At 38.4% G+C, this 18,909-nt stretch overlaps 1 long non-coding RNA gene across 1 annotated transcript in view; it reads left to right on the top strand.

The window, feature by feature from the left end:
• The first annotated feature begins 1,420 nt into the window (after window positions 1-1,420).
• Window positions 1,421-18,909, top strand: part of LOC128855242 (uncharacterized) — an 81,794-nt gene continuing 64,305 nt past the window's right edge. Inside the window, exons 1-2 of the long non-coding RNA XR_008453702.1 lie at window positions 1,421-2,781; window positions 15,068-16,446. This is a non-coding gene — a long non-coding RNA (uncharacterized LOC128855242). The remainder of the gene's footprint in view (window positions 2,782-15,067; window positions 16,447-18,909) is intronic.

Here is an 18,909-nt window from a genome sequence, read left to right on the forward strand (position 1 = left end):
GAATATTACAATTTTTGAGAATTGCTAATAGATTCCTTTTAGAAATTTTAATTCATAGAATTAGAGAATGAACTTTATTGCCCTTTAGCTTAATGCATTCATATTAACATAACTTCGAAAACCCAACGTTGAACTTATCTGATTATAAAAAGAAATAATGCATCCTTGAATTAAATTCTCATTAAAATTTTAGACGAGAAAAAGCTGTAACACCTTAAATCGCTTGCCAACGCTCCACCCGACTTTGCCCTATAGATAATTATACGCTGTGAGCCTGCATTACCAACACACAAGCTTCTATGCTACTCAAAAACTCGCCACAACTTGGCGTGAGTTGTTTGTCATGTAGTGCACAATTTTTGTGACAGCTTAACCGAGAAAGGCAACAACACACTCCTTGTCAATGTATGTAGGTACAAGCTGTACAGGTACAAGATGTTGGCATAAAACTTGCTTGGCCTAGCCCACATGTGAACATTTCGCTGTATGTGTACATACACAGGAGGCACCCACAAACAGGCGCACTCAGAACAAGGCACACGTGCCCTAAACACTGTAAGTGCTTTAAAGAGGAGCGTTTAAAGACGCAGTACTTAGTAAGCTCACACACTTACACACACGTGTATGTATATCTGTGAGTGAACATACACACGTTTAGTAAAGTATCCACACCACAAATGGCGTATGGCTAAGTTATTTTCCTTGTGGGAAAATTAAAAATTGAACATAAAAAGATGAGCCGACCGGCAAACAAGCAGCCAAGCCTCGCACACACACACACCCACAGCACTCAGCACATAGCGCAGTGCTTTTTGTTGGCAACTAGCGGAAGAGAGCGAGCGAAAAAGGAAAAATGAAAAAATTCTCATAAAACCAAACCGGCGGTTTAGTGCGACGCAGCGTGGGAGTTGAAGTGGCGTACGGGGCGTATTTGGTGGCGGTGACGGAGGCGGCAAATAGGCTGTTTCTTGTAAATTGTATGCTTAGAAGCTCAGTGGGTTGCTCGTTTTTCGGTGTGGCAGCAGTACATTAAGTCACCTGCTGTTTATTGTTGATTTTTGTGGAGTGTTTTTGTTTTTGCTTTTTTAGTATGCTTGTTACTATGTACATACATGCGCCTAAATGGCATCATAGTGTATCTCGGTAATTATAACTCATTTACCATGTGACCTTATTTGTTTATTTTAATTAATTATTAGCATCCTTGCACCCTTTTATGGGGCAGTTGTTGGTGCTACTCTTCTCATTGCGCGCGCTCTTAACAACGCAAGAGTAAACGTACGCAAATATGTTCGAAAGAGCGCACGCTCGCTCTCTTTTATCCGCCTCTGTATGGCGGCGCTACGGATAAATTGCAGATGAAACTAACCTAGGCAAAAGGCGTGCGACGCCATCAAGTCGCATTCAGTTGTACGCAGCACAAGGCAGAGAAAACAATCGAATGCAGCGCGCGTCTTACCGCACGGCAATCAAAGGAAACAACTATAACAACAACACAAATACATTCACGTTTATACGGTTTGATGAGCGTTGACTATAGTGCTGTCAAAGTGTGCATATTAAACGTGTGTTGACCACGTGTGGGTGTATGTGAGTGTGGGTGTGAATGCGCGCAAGTGTACACGCACAGATGAAAGCCTTTCTTGCGGGTACGCTGGAATACGACTTTTTTTGGAAATTTGTGAATTGCAAATTAAACAGCGCAGATGAAAGAAAATAAATAAATAACTAGATGAATAAATAAGTAAAAATGTAAATAGATGAGTAAATAAGCGCTTTCTTAAGTGAAGTGAATTCAGCAAGAAAGAAAACAACAAATTGGTATTCAAATTAAATAGAAATATGTTGAATAAGTTGAGAATTGTTAATTAAGCAATCGACCACCTGCTAGCCACCAGGCAGTGCTACAGTGAGGCAACAACGGATGTGAGAAGAATGCAAATAAATGAGTGAAGGGAAAGTGTTAATCAAAAGCAAGTCATCACAGCACAGCTGGTGCCGCAGTAAAGTATGCTAAAATGCGAGCACAAAAATACCTGAGTGGCAATTAATTATGTGTAACCTTGCGTCGCAATGACGTCGTGGCCTCGCTACAATTGTGCAGTGTTTCTAAAGGCTAGCCAAGGTAGTACTTGAGTCGAAAGTCGGGCTACTGCTGGCCATCGCATACAAAAATACTCGCACCATCGCGGTACGGTTATTCTCGTATTTCGGCACGCACTTGCTACTTAACAACCCGCTGTCTGCTGACAACCTATACAACAAAAAACCACAAAAACAAAAAAAAAAAATAAGAAACGTAATACAATATAAAAAAAAAAATCCACCATTGATTTAATGCTGTGTACCGTGCGCGTACGCAGTAAAAGTGAAGTGTGCCAAAGTGACGTGCTGAGTGGCAGTAGTGTTAGCAGTGGTAGTGAGTGGTCAGCGTCCATTTTATCTACTCAAATTACGTTGCGCGTCGCAAATACAATTTAAGTACAATTTGATACTATTTCGGTGCGTCGGTGGATCGCAAGGGCCGCGTAAAGCCAAACGAAGCGAATAATATTCGTGTTCGCATGCAAGTGCTCGCTGACAGTTCCAAAAATATCCTATCCTCATATCTGCATATAAGTACGCACAGTTGTCGCGGCACTTATGCATGTGCGCTGATATCCAACTGACAAGGCGAAGTGTGTGCGTGCGTGTGTGTCTTTGTCGGTTACTGATTACTCATACGCAGAGGCGTCAAGCTGAGTGCTCTGCGCACTTTTGTGTGTTCAAAGGAAAAAAATGGTAATTTTTATTTCTTTTATTTTACTCAGATTCATACATAACTAAATGCATATAGTCAAGAGCTGAGATATGCTAGATGTGTATAAATATGTTCCCACATATTAATAATACAAATATGCGAATAATGCGAATATAGAAAAAAGCTTGAAGGCGCGCGCGCGTTCATGCGGGACGTATTATACGAGCATGCCGAAATAAGTTTGTTCACGCGTTCGCTTAAACGTGCGTGTATGTGTGTGTATGAATATGATTTTTTTGTTTGTTTTTGTATTAGCTCAAATTGCACTGGCAAATTGAGCGCTCTAAGTGGTTCTATGCATGTCCTTGCGGGCATTTGTGAGAAATGTTGTGCATAAAATTTAATAAAACAACAAATAGAAATATATACAACGCACAGTGCTAGTAATAGCCAGCAGGCGCACAATGAAATAACGCAATGCGACCGCAAACCACATCTCTTGCCGCACAGCTACTTTTGCCGCTTCACTGCACTTCATTTCATGCTTTTATATGTATGGGTTTGTATGTGTGTGTAGTGTGTTTGCAGAGACAATTGTGAGTAAATAAATTGAAGTAAGTTGCGTATACGCCAGAGTGTCTGTGGTTAAGCGGTGTAGCATAGATTGGCATTGTTCGAGTATTGCGCGCTACGATTGTTGAGGATTGTGAAACTTTTAGATGAATAAGATTGAAATATAATCTCTTAAGTGTCTAAAGCGTTGTTCATTGTTTTAAGTAAGAAAAAAGTAGAGAATTATTGTATTTAAGCCCCCACGACACAGCGCATTTTATGCTTTGAAGAATCACATAGCTGCATTTATTCTAGCAACTTTGAATGGCATTTTCTTTCTCGTTATTGAAATAAGTTATATACAGGACCACCAGAAAAGTCGGCCTATATATTAAAGGACATTATTACTTAGGGTGTTTCTGATTAGTTTGTTTACATTATATGCAAGATTTAACGGTTTTCGAGAGGTTCGGTTTAAGGCTTTTTTATTTCTGGATCTGCTTCTTTTTTTTGTTTTCTGAATTTTTTACACTATTCACTTTTTCTATAAATGTCAGGAAGTGGTACTTCAAACACCGAACAAGGAACCCCATTTTTGATAACGGGTACATCAATTACGATCAAGATAAAGGCATCAATAAAATTTGAACCAAGACCTAACAGTTGAAAATAGCCGCTTGATTCATGGTTCCATTGTACATGGCCCTGTACTGTTTGTTTTTGCACCGTCCCATAAGATGTCGCATCTGTTAGTTCACGCAACACCGGCCTTCTTCAAGTGTTGTTTGGTCGACCGCGACCTCTGCTCCCTTGCGGATTACAGTCCAATATCTGGTGGTTTTCTCAATGTGGGACTGAAACAAAAAGTTATAACACTTAAATTAAAGAAGTAATACGGAGGCGGTGTGTGCGGGCTTAGCTAATATTATAGAAAGTAAAACATAGTAAGAAAAAAATGTAAAAATACTTCACCGAAATAATTTAAAAATTGAAATATTTGTATTTATTATAATTCGGGGTCGATATGACCCAATTCCTGATACAAATTCTCATTCTACTACTTCATTTTCTTTTAAATTATTTAAATTATGTCAGCTGACTCCCATCAGTAATGAGGATGCCCTAAAGAGATGATGCAGATGACGAATTGAGGCTGCATCTCCAAACACTAATTTTTAGTAAACTGAACAAATTGTGAACAAAAAGTGAACAAATTTTTATCAAAATTTAGCACATTTACATTGGAGTTTTCAGGAAAATTTCTGGTGTGCAGTTTTATAGTCTATTTATTAAATTTTGAAGTAATAAGGTGAAAGTTTTAAATACCAAAAAAATTGCCTTGCACTTTGAAAATTCTGTTTTTTTTTTTTGCTGGCGTTTTTGTGTACTTTCTCGACACATGGAATAATCGATTTTTTTTATACTGTAGAAAACGTTAATTTATGGTGTGCATGTTAACATTCTTCCACTAATTTTACGTAACCTTCATACGGCAGATGCTGTTTTACGATGAACTTTTTCATGACAGAAATACACTCGGAGGTTTGCCATTGCCTGTCAAGAGGCACCCGCTATTGAAAGAAAAGCATACCAATTATTCAGCTGTCTCATTCCAGTGGGCTTCGAATGGTAGTTAATATCGAATGGTAATCACTCACCAACCTATTCGGCTATGTTAACCACCTTTACTTATACAAAAGTCATTTACACGTTCGAGGTTTCGCAAAATAAAAGATGCGAAATCAAGCATATCACAAAAGAATATCGTCTATTGTTGAAGTGCCCGGGCGTCCGGCACGCTTTTCGTCGTTCACATCTTCTCGGCCTTCTGAGAACATTTTCTACCACCGATAAACGTTGCGTTGGTTCAAAGTATGACACAGTCAACATTCAACGCACATTTCAACACGAGTTTTCTATTTTAGGGTTGCGAAGAGCCGATAGTCGCTGGGAGCGAAATCTTTCGATATCGGTGGATATGGCATGAATTAAAAGTTCAATTCAAGTAGTTTTGCCATGGCCAAATATATAAACATATATAAGGTCCTGTAATTCCTAGTTGAAGCATATGGCGTCAACAACTGTTCTTCGTTATCCAGCTCTGTTTACGGACCTAATTCCGCCTCCGCTGAGCGGCGCCAGATGGTTTGTGGTCTGCTTGCACTTTGTCCTTTCTGTTTGAAGGGGTTCCTTCGCAGCGCTTGTTTGGCGAGGTTGTCATCACTCTTCCTCAGGGTGTGGTCAATCCATTGCCATTTTGTTCTGCGGATTTCAGTCGCCACATCATATTGATTAGCCTTCCTCCGTAACTTGGTGTTGGATATAGTTCGAAGCCAGAAAATTCGCATTATGCGGCGCAAGCAGCGGTTGATGAACGTTTGGAGACGCCTTGTGATCGTTGCGGTGGCCTTCCACCGTGTACAGCTATATAGCAGGACGTACTTCACTCATGCTTTGACAATTCGCAGTTTGGTGTGCGTAGTTATGTTATTACATAGTTTGCCAGAGTGACGCTTTGGCTTTGGTAATTCTGCTTTCGATTATATCCCAAATAACAGAAATTATCCACGCTTTCAAATACCTGCGCACCCACTTTAAAGTGGGTGGCCCATGACCAAGCACTATCCAGAACCATCAACACGTTTTTGTGTTTGGTCAGCAGTGACGTAATAGGGCTAATGGAGATTGTATCAGTGGACTTCTTCAATTTCTTGGGAGAGTTCGGATATTTTAACACATATTGCATGTAGATTCACTGTAAATACTCATTTTATTTATTGCATTTTTCATTTTTCAAGAATACTAAAATACATGAAATAAGAATTTAATATAGAAAATGTATTAAGTAGAAAAAAATAAAATGGCCATTTTAGTTAAAGGATTGTACCTGACCTTAATATTTAGCGTCTAAAATCCCTCCCAATGAATTGCATTTAAAATACATAAGTAAGATATAATTATGCTACATAAGAGTTGAAAGTTGCTTTGTTATATTTTGAAGGAAATCCAATTTTTAAGTCATTATTATGAACAGTTGTGAGAGTTAGTCATTTTTATTGATTGCTTTACTCCCCCAGAGAAGTTGCTAGTAATCTGACAGATATATATTAGCAACTCGCACAACAGCAAACGTAGCAAGTAAAAGCCATTAATTTTAAAAAGACTCGAACACTCAGCCACAAAACTCAAATATGAATATTTTTCTTGTTTGCTCCTCCTTCATTAAATAGCCAACTGTAATGCCTGCACGCGCTCACGGCGTTGCTCAGTCAGCGTAATCGCGTAAAAGTGAATGCTACTGTGTAGTAATATTAAAATACATATTACACAAGTACATATGTATATACACACATACATACATAGAAGAAAATTTATATTGACCAAGTGCCTTTCAGTTTTATCGATGGGATATTGGCGTGACTTTCTTCAACGGTAACCGTTGAAAGCTGCCGCAACATTTAGGTACCTGCGTGCCATTCAATACAATTACCAATATTTCTAGGAGTTTACTTATTTTTACATAAAAGACTTAATTAGATTCTAGGAATGTTATAAATTTATACAAAAACCTATGTCATTTATTTCAATATGAATGCCGTGTTCTAATATAATTGAGTAAGTGACCTTTGAATCCTTAAAAATGTGCTGCGCTATATTTACTTCTGTGCTCTATAAAAATATGAAAAATGTTTAATCGAAAAGGCAACAATTCATAATAGCAATAAGGAAGTGGAACGCTTTTCTTATACCTACACGCGCCATCGATTAAATGTGCAGATATGACAATTTTCAAGAAACATTTTATGGTAGGTATTAAAGGCTTGCATGCTTGCACCGCCATGTAGAAAAATATTTGTTTGAGCTAAAAGCAGTCAACTATTTTTGCGTATAATTTTTACGCAAATAGTTTGAAATTGTTTTATGGCCGATCTTTCTCGTAAGTTCAAGCTACGACCTGCATTTTTATTCACATTACTCGCGAGTGCTGTTCGATCAAAATCATTAAGAGGTTAAGAAAAGGAAGCTCTTCCTAAACTCATTTAAAAACAACAACATTGGTCACAATAAACGCCGACTGTACTTAGTCTTGCAATAAATTCTGTGACAAATTTTACAATGCATACGGCAAGAATAAATTCCTAATTATTTTCACTTTTGTTCGTTTGCATTGTCTACTCATAAATTATACTCGGTTTCGTGGCAAATTTCACTTGCTAACAATGGAGTGGGGAGCTAAGGTAAATCGCGTGGCAGTGATTGGATTAAATAAGTTTGGTAAAAGTCTCACTCGTACTTTTACCAAACTTATATAATGCAAGAATTGCTGAAAAAGCTTAATATTTCGAGTGTGTTTGTTTATCGCACCACCAATCGTTTTTTCCAAATGTCCGAAGGGACAGACAGAAAAAGAAGTGGTCATCCTCGCGTGGCTCGAACCAGTGCAGCCGTAAAAGCCGTTCGAGAATGCATTCGCAGATATCCCCTTATAAGCAGAAAATCATGTCCAGGGAAATAGAGAATTATCTACACATGAAAGCTTTCCGTCCTTCTACTGACCATCTTTTGACAACGCGCTTGAAGAAAATTAGACACGACAGGAGCAAGCAGCGTCTTCGGTGGCAGGCGATCAACGGTCATGAAAATATTCTTTTCACAGGTGAGAAAATTTTCACGATTGAAGAAGCTTTTAATAAGCAAACCGACAAAACCTATGCTAAGGCTTCTAGAGACGTAAAAATGTTGTTCCAAGGGTTCAGAGTGGCCACCATCCAGTCTTCGTATTGGTTTGGTGGGAAGTGTCTTGTAAAGGCATTGAATCTCTCTATTTCTGCGAAAAAGGGGTTAAGACCGGGGCAAACGTGTTCAAGAAAGAAGTATTAGAAGGCCTGGTGAGGTATTTGAGCAGTACTCTCTTCAATGGAGATTGTAGGATTTTCCAGCAAGACTCCGCTCCGGCCCATAAGGCAAAAATCACCCCCCACAGTGGCTAAAAGGCAATATTCCTTTGTTCAAAGCCGCAAAAGATTAGCCGTCTGGTAGTCCACTTCTGAGTCCATTGGACTACAGTTTGTGGTCAGAGAGTCTCAAGTTTGGAGAGTTTCATACAATCTTAGGTTCGAGCAGTGACGTCAACATCCATGGAAACCGACCTAATCGTTTGAAGGCATGTGTAAAAGCAAATGAATACCATTTAGAACGAAAATTAAATTCTTTTTAATGTTTACATGGTTAAATAAATCAAACCTCATTAGTCTACTGTAAGTGTACTAGCCGCCAAGCCATAGGTTGCGGGTTCGAATCCGACGTACAGCACGGTCCTCGCACTTTTCCAAAATTACCTACTTTTCTGGTATCTATAAAAAAACCAAAAAAAAAACAGAAAAATTTGAATAATAATCATTCCTCAACCCCAACAACTTTATCCTTTCAATCCTTACTCCCGCACAAAAGTCAGCGCTTTACTTGCGTTGTGGCTGCTAAAACAAGCAAACGACACAGTTACACATTGCAACAGTGGCGCTAGCAAGATGAAGCGGGTAATCGCGGTAATAGCGCAGACACTCCAAATTTAGCAAAGTCCTCAACCATCTGTGGATCCTTCTGGCAGAAAAAATGTGACACACAGATGGCGCTTCTAGCAGTAAGATGCTTCCTACTACTTAGGACTGGTAACGTCAGGCTAATCACCTACGCTGTCAGAAATCAAATAGATTAACGAAACCAACGCAAGACTGAGTCTTGTCGAGGTCCTACGCTCCAGAGTGGAGTGAACAAGGAAAACAAACAAAAAAAAACCTCATCAAAAAAAGTTTTATAATATCATATCTTTAAGGGACTTAACTTGTAACAGAACTAATGGCAGGACAAGTGTATAAATGTGAATCAATAACTCTTTTTTTTTTATTTATATTAAGACAACAACTAGTCATGACTGACCAACGAGCAGTTTACATCGAGTAACATAAGATTTTAAAATCAATACATTCTATTGTATATTATTAAGCATGAGCTACCAGTTCAAAAGGTTTTGTACGCTTCAATCGTCTTCTTAGATTGCTAGTATAGGGTTTTTCAGTAAGAGCGCTTCAACTTTTGAACTTTTTTGAATAAAACACAAACAGTTTGACTTTTTTAACTAATTTTTTATTTTTATTTTTATTATCGAGTTTGAACATATGCATTTAAGTATGAAATTCGATTTCTTTTGCATGAGCACCGCGTGCACGTTTTACGAAGTCCAATCGTTCAACCCAATTTTCGACCACTCTTTTGCATAAATCGGCCGAAATTCCAGCAATTTCGCGTTCAATATTGGCTCTGAGCTCACAAATCGTCGCCGGCTTGTTACTGTAGACTGACTTCACATAACCCCAAAACGGGACGGCTTGTTAAATGGACCGTAAGATGGCCGTAATGCTCTTAAAGTAGCAGCAACAGAACGATCATTTTCATAAAAAATTTGCACGATTTGCAATCGTTGCTCAAGTGTGTACCGTTCCATGATGAAATGTATACTAATGAAGTTTACAAATGGCAAGCGAAAAATAAAAAATATTGCGTCGTTCGCCCTCCCTATCGGAAAAAAGTTGAAGCGCACCTATTGAATAACCCTATATTAAGCAAATTGCTGGCTTCTTGATTTGGGTGTAGGCGAAGTCTTTCCTGGTGAGACGCTGCCAATTTGTTAATTTCTGCGGTGATGGTCGGTACTTTTAAGTCACGATGAAGGTCTTATGTACTATGGCGCATTTACTATAGTTCGGAGTATTTTATTTTGGAAGCGCTGTATGACTTCTGTATTTCTTTTCTTTGCACAATCCCATAGTTGTGCACCATACATCCAAACCGGCTTTAGTATTTGATTGTAGCTTGCAGTAAACAGACAGTTGCGAGTTTCTGCTCAGGAGACATTGGGTTTCGCAATTTCATTTCTAATTCATCTTTTTTCATTTTGATGTGCTTCTTCTATTTAAATTTCGCGCCCAGTGTCATACCGAGGTATTTTGATGTATTTGAGTACGGTACTTGATTGACGAATATGCTTATTGGGGGACATGCCATTTTTTTTGGTTGTAAAGTTAATATGTGTAGATTTTGAGTTATTCAACAGAATTTTCCATTTAGTCGTCCAAGCCGCTATTTCATCGACAACGTTTTGAAGTTTCTGTGTTGATTTTATTTCTGTGTTGTCAACAGTAAGCATTGCAATGTCATCTGCCAATGTGGCTATGAATGAATCTCTAGGTGATGGCATGTCGTATGTGTAGAGTTAGTATAGAACAGGTGTCCAAGTATGCTGCCTTGTGGAACCCCTGCTTTAATTGGCTTTAGTTCAGAAAATTTATTTTCATCAGTTGAAGGGAATATATTCAGCTTAAATTATTTCTGGAATACGCAAAATGTGCTCGACAAGTTGCTAGGGTACCAATACAGAACGGCTGTAAAAATTTAGGTTTACAGAGACACAACAAATTTGTTAGTTTCTCCATTTCGAAAGCCACTGGTAGTAGGAACGCATTTTGTTCCGATTTCTCTGAACTTTCCTGCTTACATATTTATACATATGGTATATACCCACTTATTTATACATAGACGTACACTCTAATCAGCATACATTCGCAATTTTCACCAACTCCGCTCAGATGGAATTAGCGCTAATGTCATTTACCAATCACCAATCAATTAGTAAAATGCATGCCCGAAAAGTTGTTTCTAACAAAAGTAATAAAAATTAAGCACCTAGTAAATTGCTGCTCCACAAAAATGCCACGCAAATAAATATATTGTCAAAAAATTTTCAAGTCCCGTTTTTGTTATTGTATTTATTTACTAAATAAGTCGACAATAATTACCAACTCGAGCATTAACCGTAGCCAAGAAAAAGATGTAGAACGGGCACACTTCAACACAAAAGTCTGCATTTATATACACACACACACACACACGAGCATACTCATACATAACATACATATGCACTCATAATTGTCGTAACCCGAACACGCACACTTTGAAACACATTATCGTAATTGGCAAAAGTTAGCCAAAGCGAGTCGAATGTAAGGAATTTGCACGATCCACTTTTGCTGTTGTCGTAACAGAGGTAGAAATGGGGTGGCATGGACGGAACTATGTTAATGATGGAAAAATACAGCTTCGATAAGTTGGTTGTGAAAGTGGAAATGCTAAGAATATTAACGCCTAATTGCAAGGTAAATAATTCATAATGAAGGTGAAACTTAGTACTTAGTTAAATAAGCACGAGTTTTGGAATTTTTCAGATCAATGTGGTATTCAATTTTAATATATTAAAAACAAAAATAAAAAGCGCCGTTCCTTTGAAGTAAGTTTTAGTAAACTCACTGTTGCACGTGTTTTATGTATTTTCTTCCTTTTTGTAACTGTAGCCTCGTTTATGACTCATAAAAGGCTTGAATGGACTGAGGCGAGATTTTACACAATTTCAACAAGTCCAATTTGTATGTTAAGTAGGTGGAGGAAGACGTTACGACCTTTCTCCGCTGGGTGTCTTTAGTGAGGCCTATCTTTAAAAATTTAAAATATAATATAAATTTAACGAAAATTTCGAGCTCCCAGTGCTTCGAAAAATATTCTTTCACCGTCGGGTATTTGATGGTACAAGCTTTGTGTTCTAGTGTCAAAAATATAGATAAAACAGAGAAAAATCGTGAATATGTAATAATAAAGAAGAATATAGTACCGCTATAATTGAGGTGAAAATTTGGTGGTGGTGGCCGTTATAAGCCCAATGCAAACAATTTCAACCATTTTCAAATGATTTCCTTCTTGTAATATGGACGCTGAAAATGAAGCAAACTCGATAAAACCCCGGAAACCATATAGTCGCATAAGCTTGTGAACACTTCTCCCATTTCACAGGATTAGTAGATTAGCTAGAAAGCCCTTCGGATGGCGCGATTTTCATAAGACTCACTTTAAGAGAATGCTTAGTATATGGGTCACACAGATCATTACTTCTAGAGCTGATAGTGAGAGGGCGAGCCATTGCAGAATTTATTATACAAGTGGAAGCGCTCATTGATGCGAACCCTTCAAACTCAATGACGACGCTTGTAAAGTAACTTAATGTTTCTGAGGGTCTTATACGTCGAGATTTCTATAAAAATCTCTGATACAGATCCTACGTTATGCGTAGAAGACAGTTTATGCCGAAGAAAACACGAGAAAAGCGAATTATTCGAGTTATTCAAAACGCTTTCTAAATAAAGGGTGTTTTTTTTAGAGGTTAGGTTTTCCAGATGAAATAAAACGTATATAATTTAATGTTATGGCCAAGAATTTAGCTTTATTATAAAGATAAGGGTTTGCCATTATGTTTTAAAAATGATTTCGGGCAAGTGGCCGCCGCGGCTGGCTCGAATAAATTGCAGCCGAGAGGCCCAATTTTCGACCACTTTTTGCAGCAATTGGGGCCGTATGTCAGCAATAACGCGCCGAATATTCTCTTCCAAGACGTCAATCGTCTCGGGCTTATCTGCGTAGACAAGCGACTTCACATATCCCCACAAGTAATAGTCCCGCGGTGTTATATCGCGCGATCTTGGAGGCCACGCCACAGGTCTAGGGCGCGAGATAATGCGCTCACCAAAAGTTTCCTTCAATAAATCGATTGTTGCGTTGGCTGTATGGCATGTAGCGCCGTCTTGTTGGAACCAAAGGTCGTCCACATCAACATCGTCCAATTCAGACACGAAAAAGTCATTAATCATGGCTCTATAGCGCTCTCCATTGACTGTAACATTATGGCCGGCTTAATTTTTAAAGAAATATGGACCAATCATTCCCTCTGCCCATAGAGCACACCAAACAGTGACTTTTTGAGGATGTAACGGCATTTCAGCAATGGCTTGTGGATTATGTTCACTCCAAATGCGACAATTTTGCTTATTGACATACCCATTCAACCAAAAGTGAGCTTCATCGCTGAACAAAATTTTCTTGTGAAAATCGGGATCGGTGGCCATCTCGTTTGGGTAATAAATTTGCAAACGTTGTTCAGGTGTAAGTCTATTCATTATGAAATGGCAAGCCAAACTGAGCATAAATCAAGTGACAGCTGTCAAAAAGACCATCTACGAAAAAAGTAGTGCCAACTTGAAAACCTAACCTCTAAAAAAAACACGCTTTAGATAGATGTAAGCACCTTGAAGCGCCTGGGACCACTAAACTTATACAGAACACTAAGTTAATTTAATGAACAAACTTCTTCGAACTACTTTGTTCCCACGGACTTAAATTCAGTTAATTACTATCACTCCAACAGCATTCTCCGTACATGTTTTTTCATTTGTTTTATGTTTCTTTGATTACTCTGCTTGGAAGCGTAGGACCTCGACAAGACTCTTTCATCGTACACGGTTCTGGACTGTTCTTTGTACAACGTCTCATTCGATATCGGCATCTGCTAGCTCGCACAATACCGATCTTCTCCAAGTATTCTTTGAACCTCGCGAGCTCTCCCACAAGAGAGTTCCAGTCTAGTGACATTCTCGTTATTTTATCTGGTGGTTTTCTAAGCGTATGACCCATCAGTTCTCATTTTCTGCGTTTGGTTTGCCATGGGATGGGTTTCTAATTCGTTGCTCGCCACAGCGCGTCGTTTCTGATCGTAGCCTATGTGTGATGTTGTTAGAGACTAACCATGGTGTTAGAGCGCCTGGAAATTTGCAAACTCGCCCATACTGTATGAGTGCGCCAGAATGCCGCCGTTGCTTTGTTCAGCCTGATCCACCGTCTGCCGTAGTAGGGCGGCCGTCGTAGCTGAAGCTTTCGACAAATTACACCGGGCACCCGTTAGATGTCTCGCTTTATAGCAGTTGATTATCATAGTTTTAGTCTTGGCGATGTTGGCCTTCAGTCCAGCATTACGTGTCAGCGTGACTAGTCCACATTCGCTTGCATGTCAGTGAGTTTGTGAGAGAGGAGCAGATGTTACCAGCGAAGTCCATGTCTGGTGAACTCCATACGATAACCCTTTTGTGTAAGGGCAATTAGCTTATGACGTCGTCTAGAGCAATACTGAAGAGAATATGTGAGATGGACAATCTTGCTTTGCGCTTAGGTTGTTGGTAAATGGATCGATGATATTGCCGTTTTGAAGCACTGCCAATTCGGAGTTCTTATAAAACGCTCTGATGAGGCAGAATATCCTAACGCAAACTCCCTTTGTATTCAACACCAGCCATATTGAGTATCGTTTGTTTATGTCGAATGCTTTCTTAAAGTCAACGAACAGCATGTAAAGCGGAGAGCGCCACTCAACAGACTGTTTTACTATGATTCGAAGAGCGTTGATTTGGTCAACACAACTTCAGTAAGGGCAAAATTCAGCTTGCTCTTCTCTTAAGGAGCGTTCTATACATGTACGCAAAATTTTTCTGCTGTTACAGGAGCAACGAATTTTTTTGTTATGCGCAATTACAAGTATTCGGTGCTCTAATTACGTGAACTGGCGCATATTAATTGGTTCTTGAGTTTTGTTGCCGGACTAGACGAAGAAAGGCAGCAGGTTGGCAGGTGTCGGTATTTAAATCTGTTCAGCTTATAGACAAATTTAGTCAGCTCAATAAAAACATGGAGGTCAACCCATGTCAATCATTTAGTAAGAGAGGGGAGTATAATTTTTTTTTTAACTATAAAAAGTGAGTCTGTTTTAAAAATATTGACATTTTTTCATATTCACATAGAATTATTTTAACTTGGATTAATTTACTGCATTTGTTTTTTTATTTGCAGACTAAAATGAAAGCAGTGCGCGCAGCAATAAATGACGAACTTGACGGAGTGAAAGCTTAAAGCGTTTGAAAACGAACAGTGAAAGTTGTGAAATGAAAAAAAAATTAGCTAGTTAATCAAAAATCGAAAAAATTATTAGCATAAAATTAAATTGAAAAAAAATAATACAGTTAAGGTCATTATACAAAATTTAAAAAAATATTTAAAAATATAAAAACAAAAATAGGTTGAAAAAGCTGCTTGGAGGTGTATATTAAATGTCGATACAAATTTAATATTGTGTGGGGAGTTAAAAAAAGTTAATAAATTTTAAGGCGAATTAATTCAGCGCCATTTTTGCGGTTGTAAATGTCCCACTAGACATCGCTGAAATTAAAAAAAACGAGCAAAAAACAAAAAAAAAAAGAAATTTTAATTAACAGTTTTCGCAAAAATTTAAACCAAATTAAAAGAAACATATCAAATTTTAGTCTGATTTACTACTTTACGCCTCTTCAAGTATGCAAAGCCAATATACAAAAAATTCATTAACTAACAAATAATTTCGTTCAAACTTTAATATATCTGCAACAACAAGCAGTTCGTTAAATAAACCAAAAATATTACGATAAAAAAGTTTATTAAAAATTAAAAAGTTCTGAAGTAAAAAAAAAAATAAAAAATAATACAAGCAAAAATTTATATAAAAATAATTCTACCTAAATATGCATGCATGTGAGTGATTACCTATACATATACATGCATAAATACATACTCAATTTCATATTACTCTAAAAAATTGCTTGCAGCTGTTCCTACTAAACGCAAACAAACTTAACTGCGAAAATTGCATTTTCCAACAATTCGCTTAGTGTTATTATTGTAATCGAGTTTCCGTGCATTCCACTGCAATAACCGAATAAATCTGTGTCAAGTAAAATTTGCAGGAATTCGCTCCACTTACGCCCGGGTAGTGTAGTGCGTGCTTGTGGTAAATAAAGCAACAACAAGAGTGAGATCAATTGCATACATATATAAATGGCAAGTGTATGTAGTGGTATGTGTATGTGTATTGGGTAGTGTGTTTGTATGTGTGCGCCGGGTACACGTGCTCTTGAAAAGCCGCTTATGTGGATTTCATCAAACAAAAGGCAGTGAAAGCTGTTCAAGTTTTACGCCAAGTAATCGTCTCACTTACACACAATTGGCTTATTAATAACACCGCAACAACAACAAAGTCAAACATGAGCAAAGCAAATCTAAAAGAGCTTATAAAGAATTAACCGAAGGAATAGCAACGGAAAGAGTTTACGCCAAAAAATAAATAAATTAAATTAAATTGTCGAAGGGAGTGAACGGGAAAATATGGAAGGATTGCAAAAGCATTTGATCAGCAAAAAGTGAGTAGAATTCAAAAGATGTTTATAATAACGATGAGCTTTCAGGTATTATTTTATTTTCGTAATTGTAAATGTTCAACGTAAGGAAATGCTGCTACTTGGCCAATAACAGCCTCTACGTTGCCGCTGTTTGGAACTATCCAGCGTAAGAAGAGTGGAGAGAAAAGGCTGTGAAATTATTTTATCTGTTCTCCTTCAAGGCAGGTGTCGTTCCAGATTCTTCATAAAGTTTATTTATAACATCAAAGAAAAGGAAAAGATAAGCCTTTAAAATAAGCAGAAAAAGTCGATTTAAAGTATTATTTGAGAATTTTTTCCTTCGAAAAGTTTTTTTTTTTCATTGCCGAACATAAATAGAAATATGAAAGGTCTAAATCTATATTGCAACCTATTTTAGAAGCATATGGTAGTATATATTATCTAGCAACTTTCGAGCCCATATCTTTATAGTCAACTTATAAGTTATTTTCTGAGTTCTAAAGCAACGACACCCATCCGATTTTCAGCTACTTGGAATTTTTATTCAGTGCTGTGATTTCTTGAACCCAGAATCACTCTCCATCAACAACCAGTTCAATAAAATCATCCCTATTCTCACTATAAAATTTCAGAAACTTGTGTGAAGTTTTGATGCTCCTGAAAAGGCACACATTTTTCGCTGACCTTAGACATCGCACGATGCTCATGGATGATGTTCAAACTGGCTGAATAAAGTCTCCCAATATTTGTCTTGCTTTGAAATGTGTATTTTACATCAAAAGTTGTTCGACTTTTACAACAATGTCTGAGGAAGTCCCTCTAATTGCAATCGACCGGCTTGAGCGCTAATCTTTTTCAATTTTGTCCTATATGTGTTTTGTTTTCTGGAGTTCCCATACAAAATTGGGATCCTTCCTGAGTTTATCTGTCGAACTCTTGTTGGCTAAGCCAACTCGTTTCGTGCTACCCAATTTTTGCTACAGTCTTATCTTTTCTTTCTGTTCGTCTTGTTTACACAGCGATCATTAAAAAAAAAAACGTCGAAAAATCCAAGGCATTGAAAACCAACCACACCAACGATAATTACGTAATGATAGTAGACAAAGAACTGGAGTTCGATGATGGCTTCTGCTACCTGGACTGCACTATCGCAGCGGAAAGCATCAAAAACAGATGGAGCAAGGCAAGGGCTTACTAGACTTAGACAGATGGCACTACAACAATTTGTCGGTTTTGGTCGAATCTATAACATTGCGCCATCTAGCTTGGCTTGCTCATTGCTGGCGCCAGTTGGTGATACCAAGCGCTGCCAGGTTATGCCTCGCTTTATATCCCCAACGGAGATTGCGTCTTCCTCTTCGTCGTCGTCCACCAGTGAGATCTCTCTCGAAAGACTGCCGTGCCAGAGGACTCCCTCGAGACATGACCAAGCTTGCGCAGTGGCTGTACTTTAACACGATTCGATATATCCACATCACGGTATAGTTCAAACAGCTCGCTGTTATATCGGCTACGGAACTCATTCTCGCCTACACGAAGAGGACCACCGATTTTTCGGAGAATTTTTCTCTCGTCGCTATCGTCCAAGCTTCTGTGCGATATACAAGAACGGGGATGATTGGGCTTTTGCACAGCCTTATTTTCGTTTTTCGAGAAAGGGTTCTATTGCTCAATTGCCTACTGAGCCCAAAGTAACTCCTGTTTTCAAGAGTTATGCTTCTTTTACTCTCTAGGCTGCCGTCGTTCTGGCTGTTTACACTGGTTCCTAAATAAACAAAGTTCTTCACCGCTTCAAATTCGCGGTTGCCAACAGTGACATGTTGTCCAAGACGGAAGGACTCCTTGTATGTTGGCAGCAGCTTACTTTGTTTCGCTCTAGGTCACCCTAATACCCACTTTTTCTGCTTCCTTCTCCAGACTGGAGTACGCTTAACATACGGCGTGTCCCGACAATGTCAATATCGTCAGCATACGCCAATAGCATGACACTTTTGCAGTAAATAGTGCTAAAGCGGTTTAACTTAGCAGCACGTATAATTTTTTCCAGTAGAAGATTGATGAAATCACGCGAAAGGGGATCGCCTTGTCTGCAACCTCATTTGGTATCGAATGGCTCGAAGAACTCCCGATCCTGACAGAGCTTACGATAGCTATCAACGTCATTTTACACAACCGTTTAAGTTTTGCGGGGATATCAAAGTCAGACATAGCGGCATAGAGACCATTCCTGTTTGTGCTATTGAAATTGACGAAAAGCTAGAGTGTGTCGATTTGTCGTTGGTAGGTCTTCGTGAAGATCTGGTCAATTGTAGACTTACCAGGTCTGAAGCCGCACTGATAAGATCGAATCAGTTCTTTGGCGATGAGCTTCCGTCTCTCAGTTTTGCGCAGTTTATAGAATCACCCTCTTGAGGATTGAACAGAGTACGCTTAAGTTCCAGTCGTTCGTTCCGACCCATTCGATGCATCCATCCGACCATATTT

The sequence above is a fragment of the Anastrepha ludens genome, chromosome 2 (genome assembly GCF_028408465.1).
Source record: "Anastrepha ludens isolate Willacy chromosome 2, idAnaLude1.1, whole genome shotgun sequence".
NCBI lineage: Eukaryota > Metazoa > Arthropoda > Insecta > Diptera > Tephritidae > Anastrepha > Anastrepha ludens.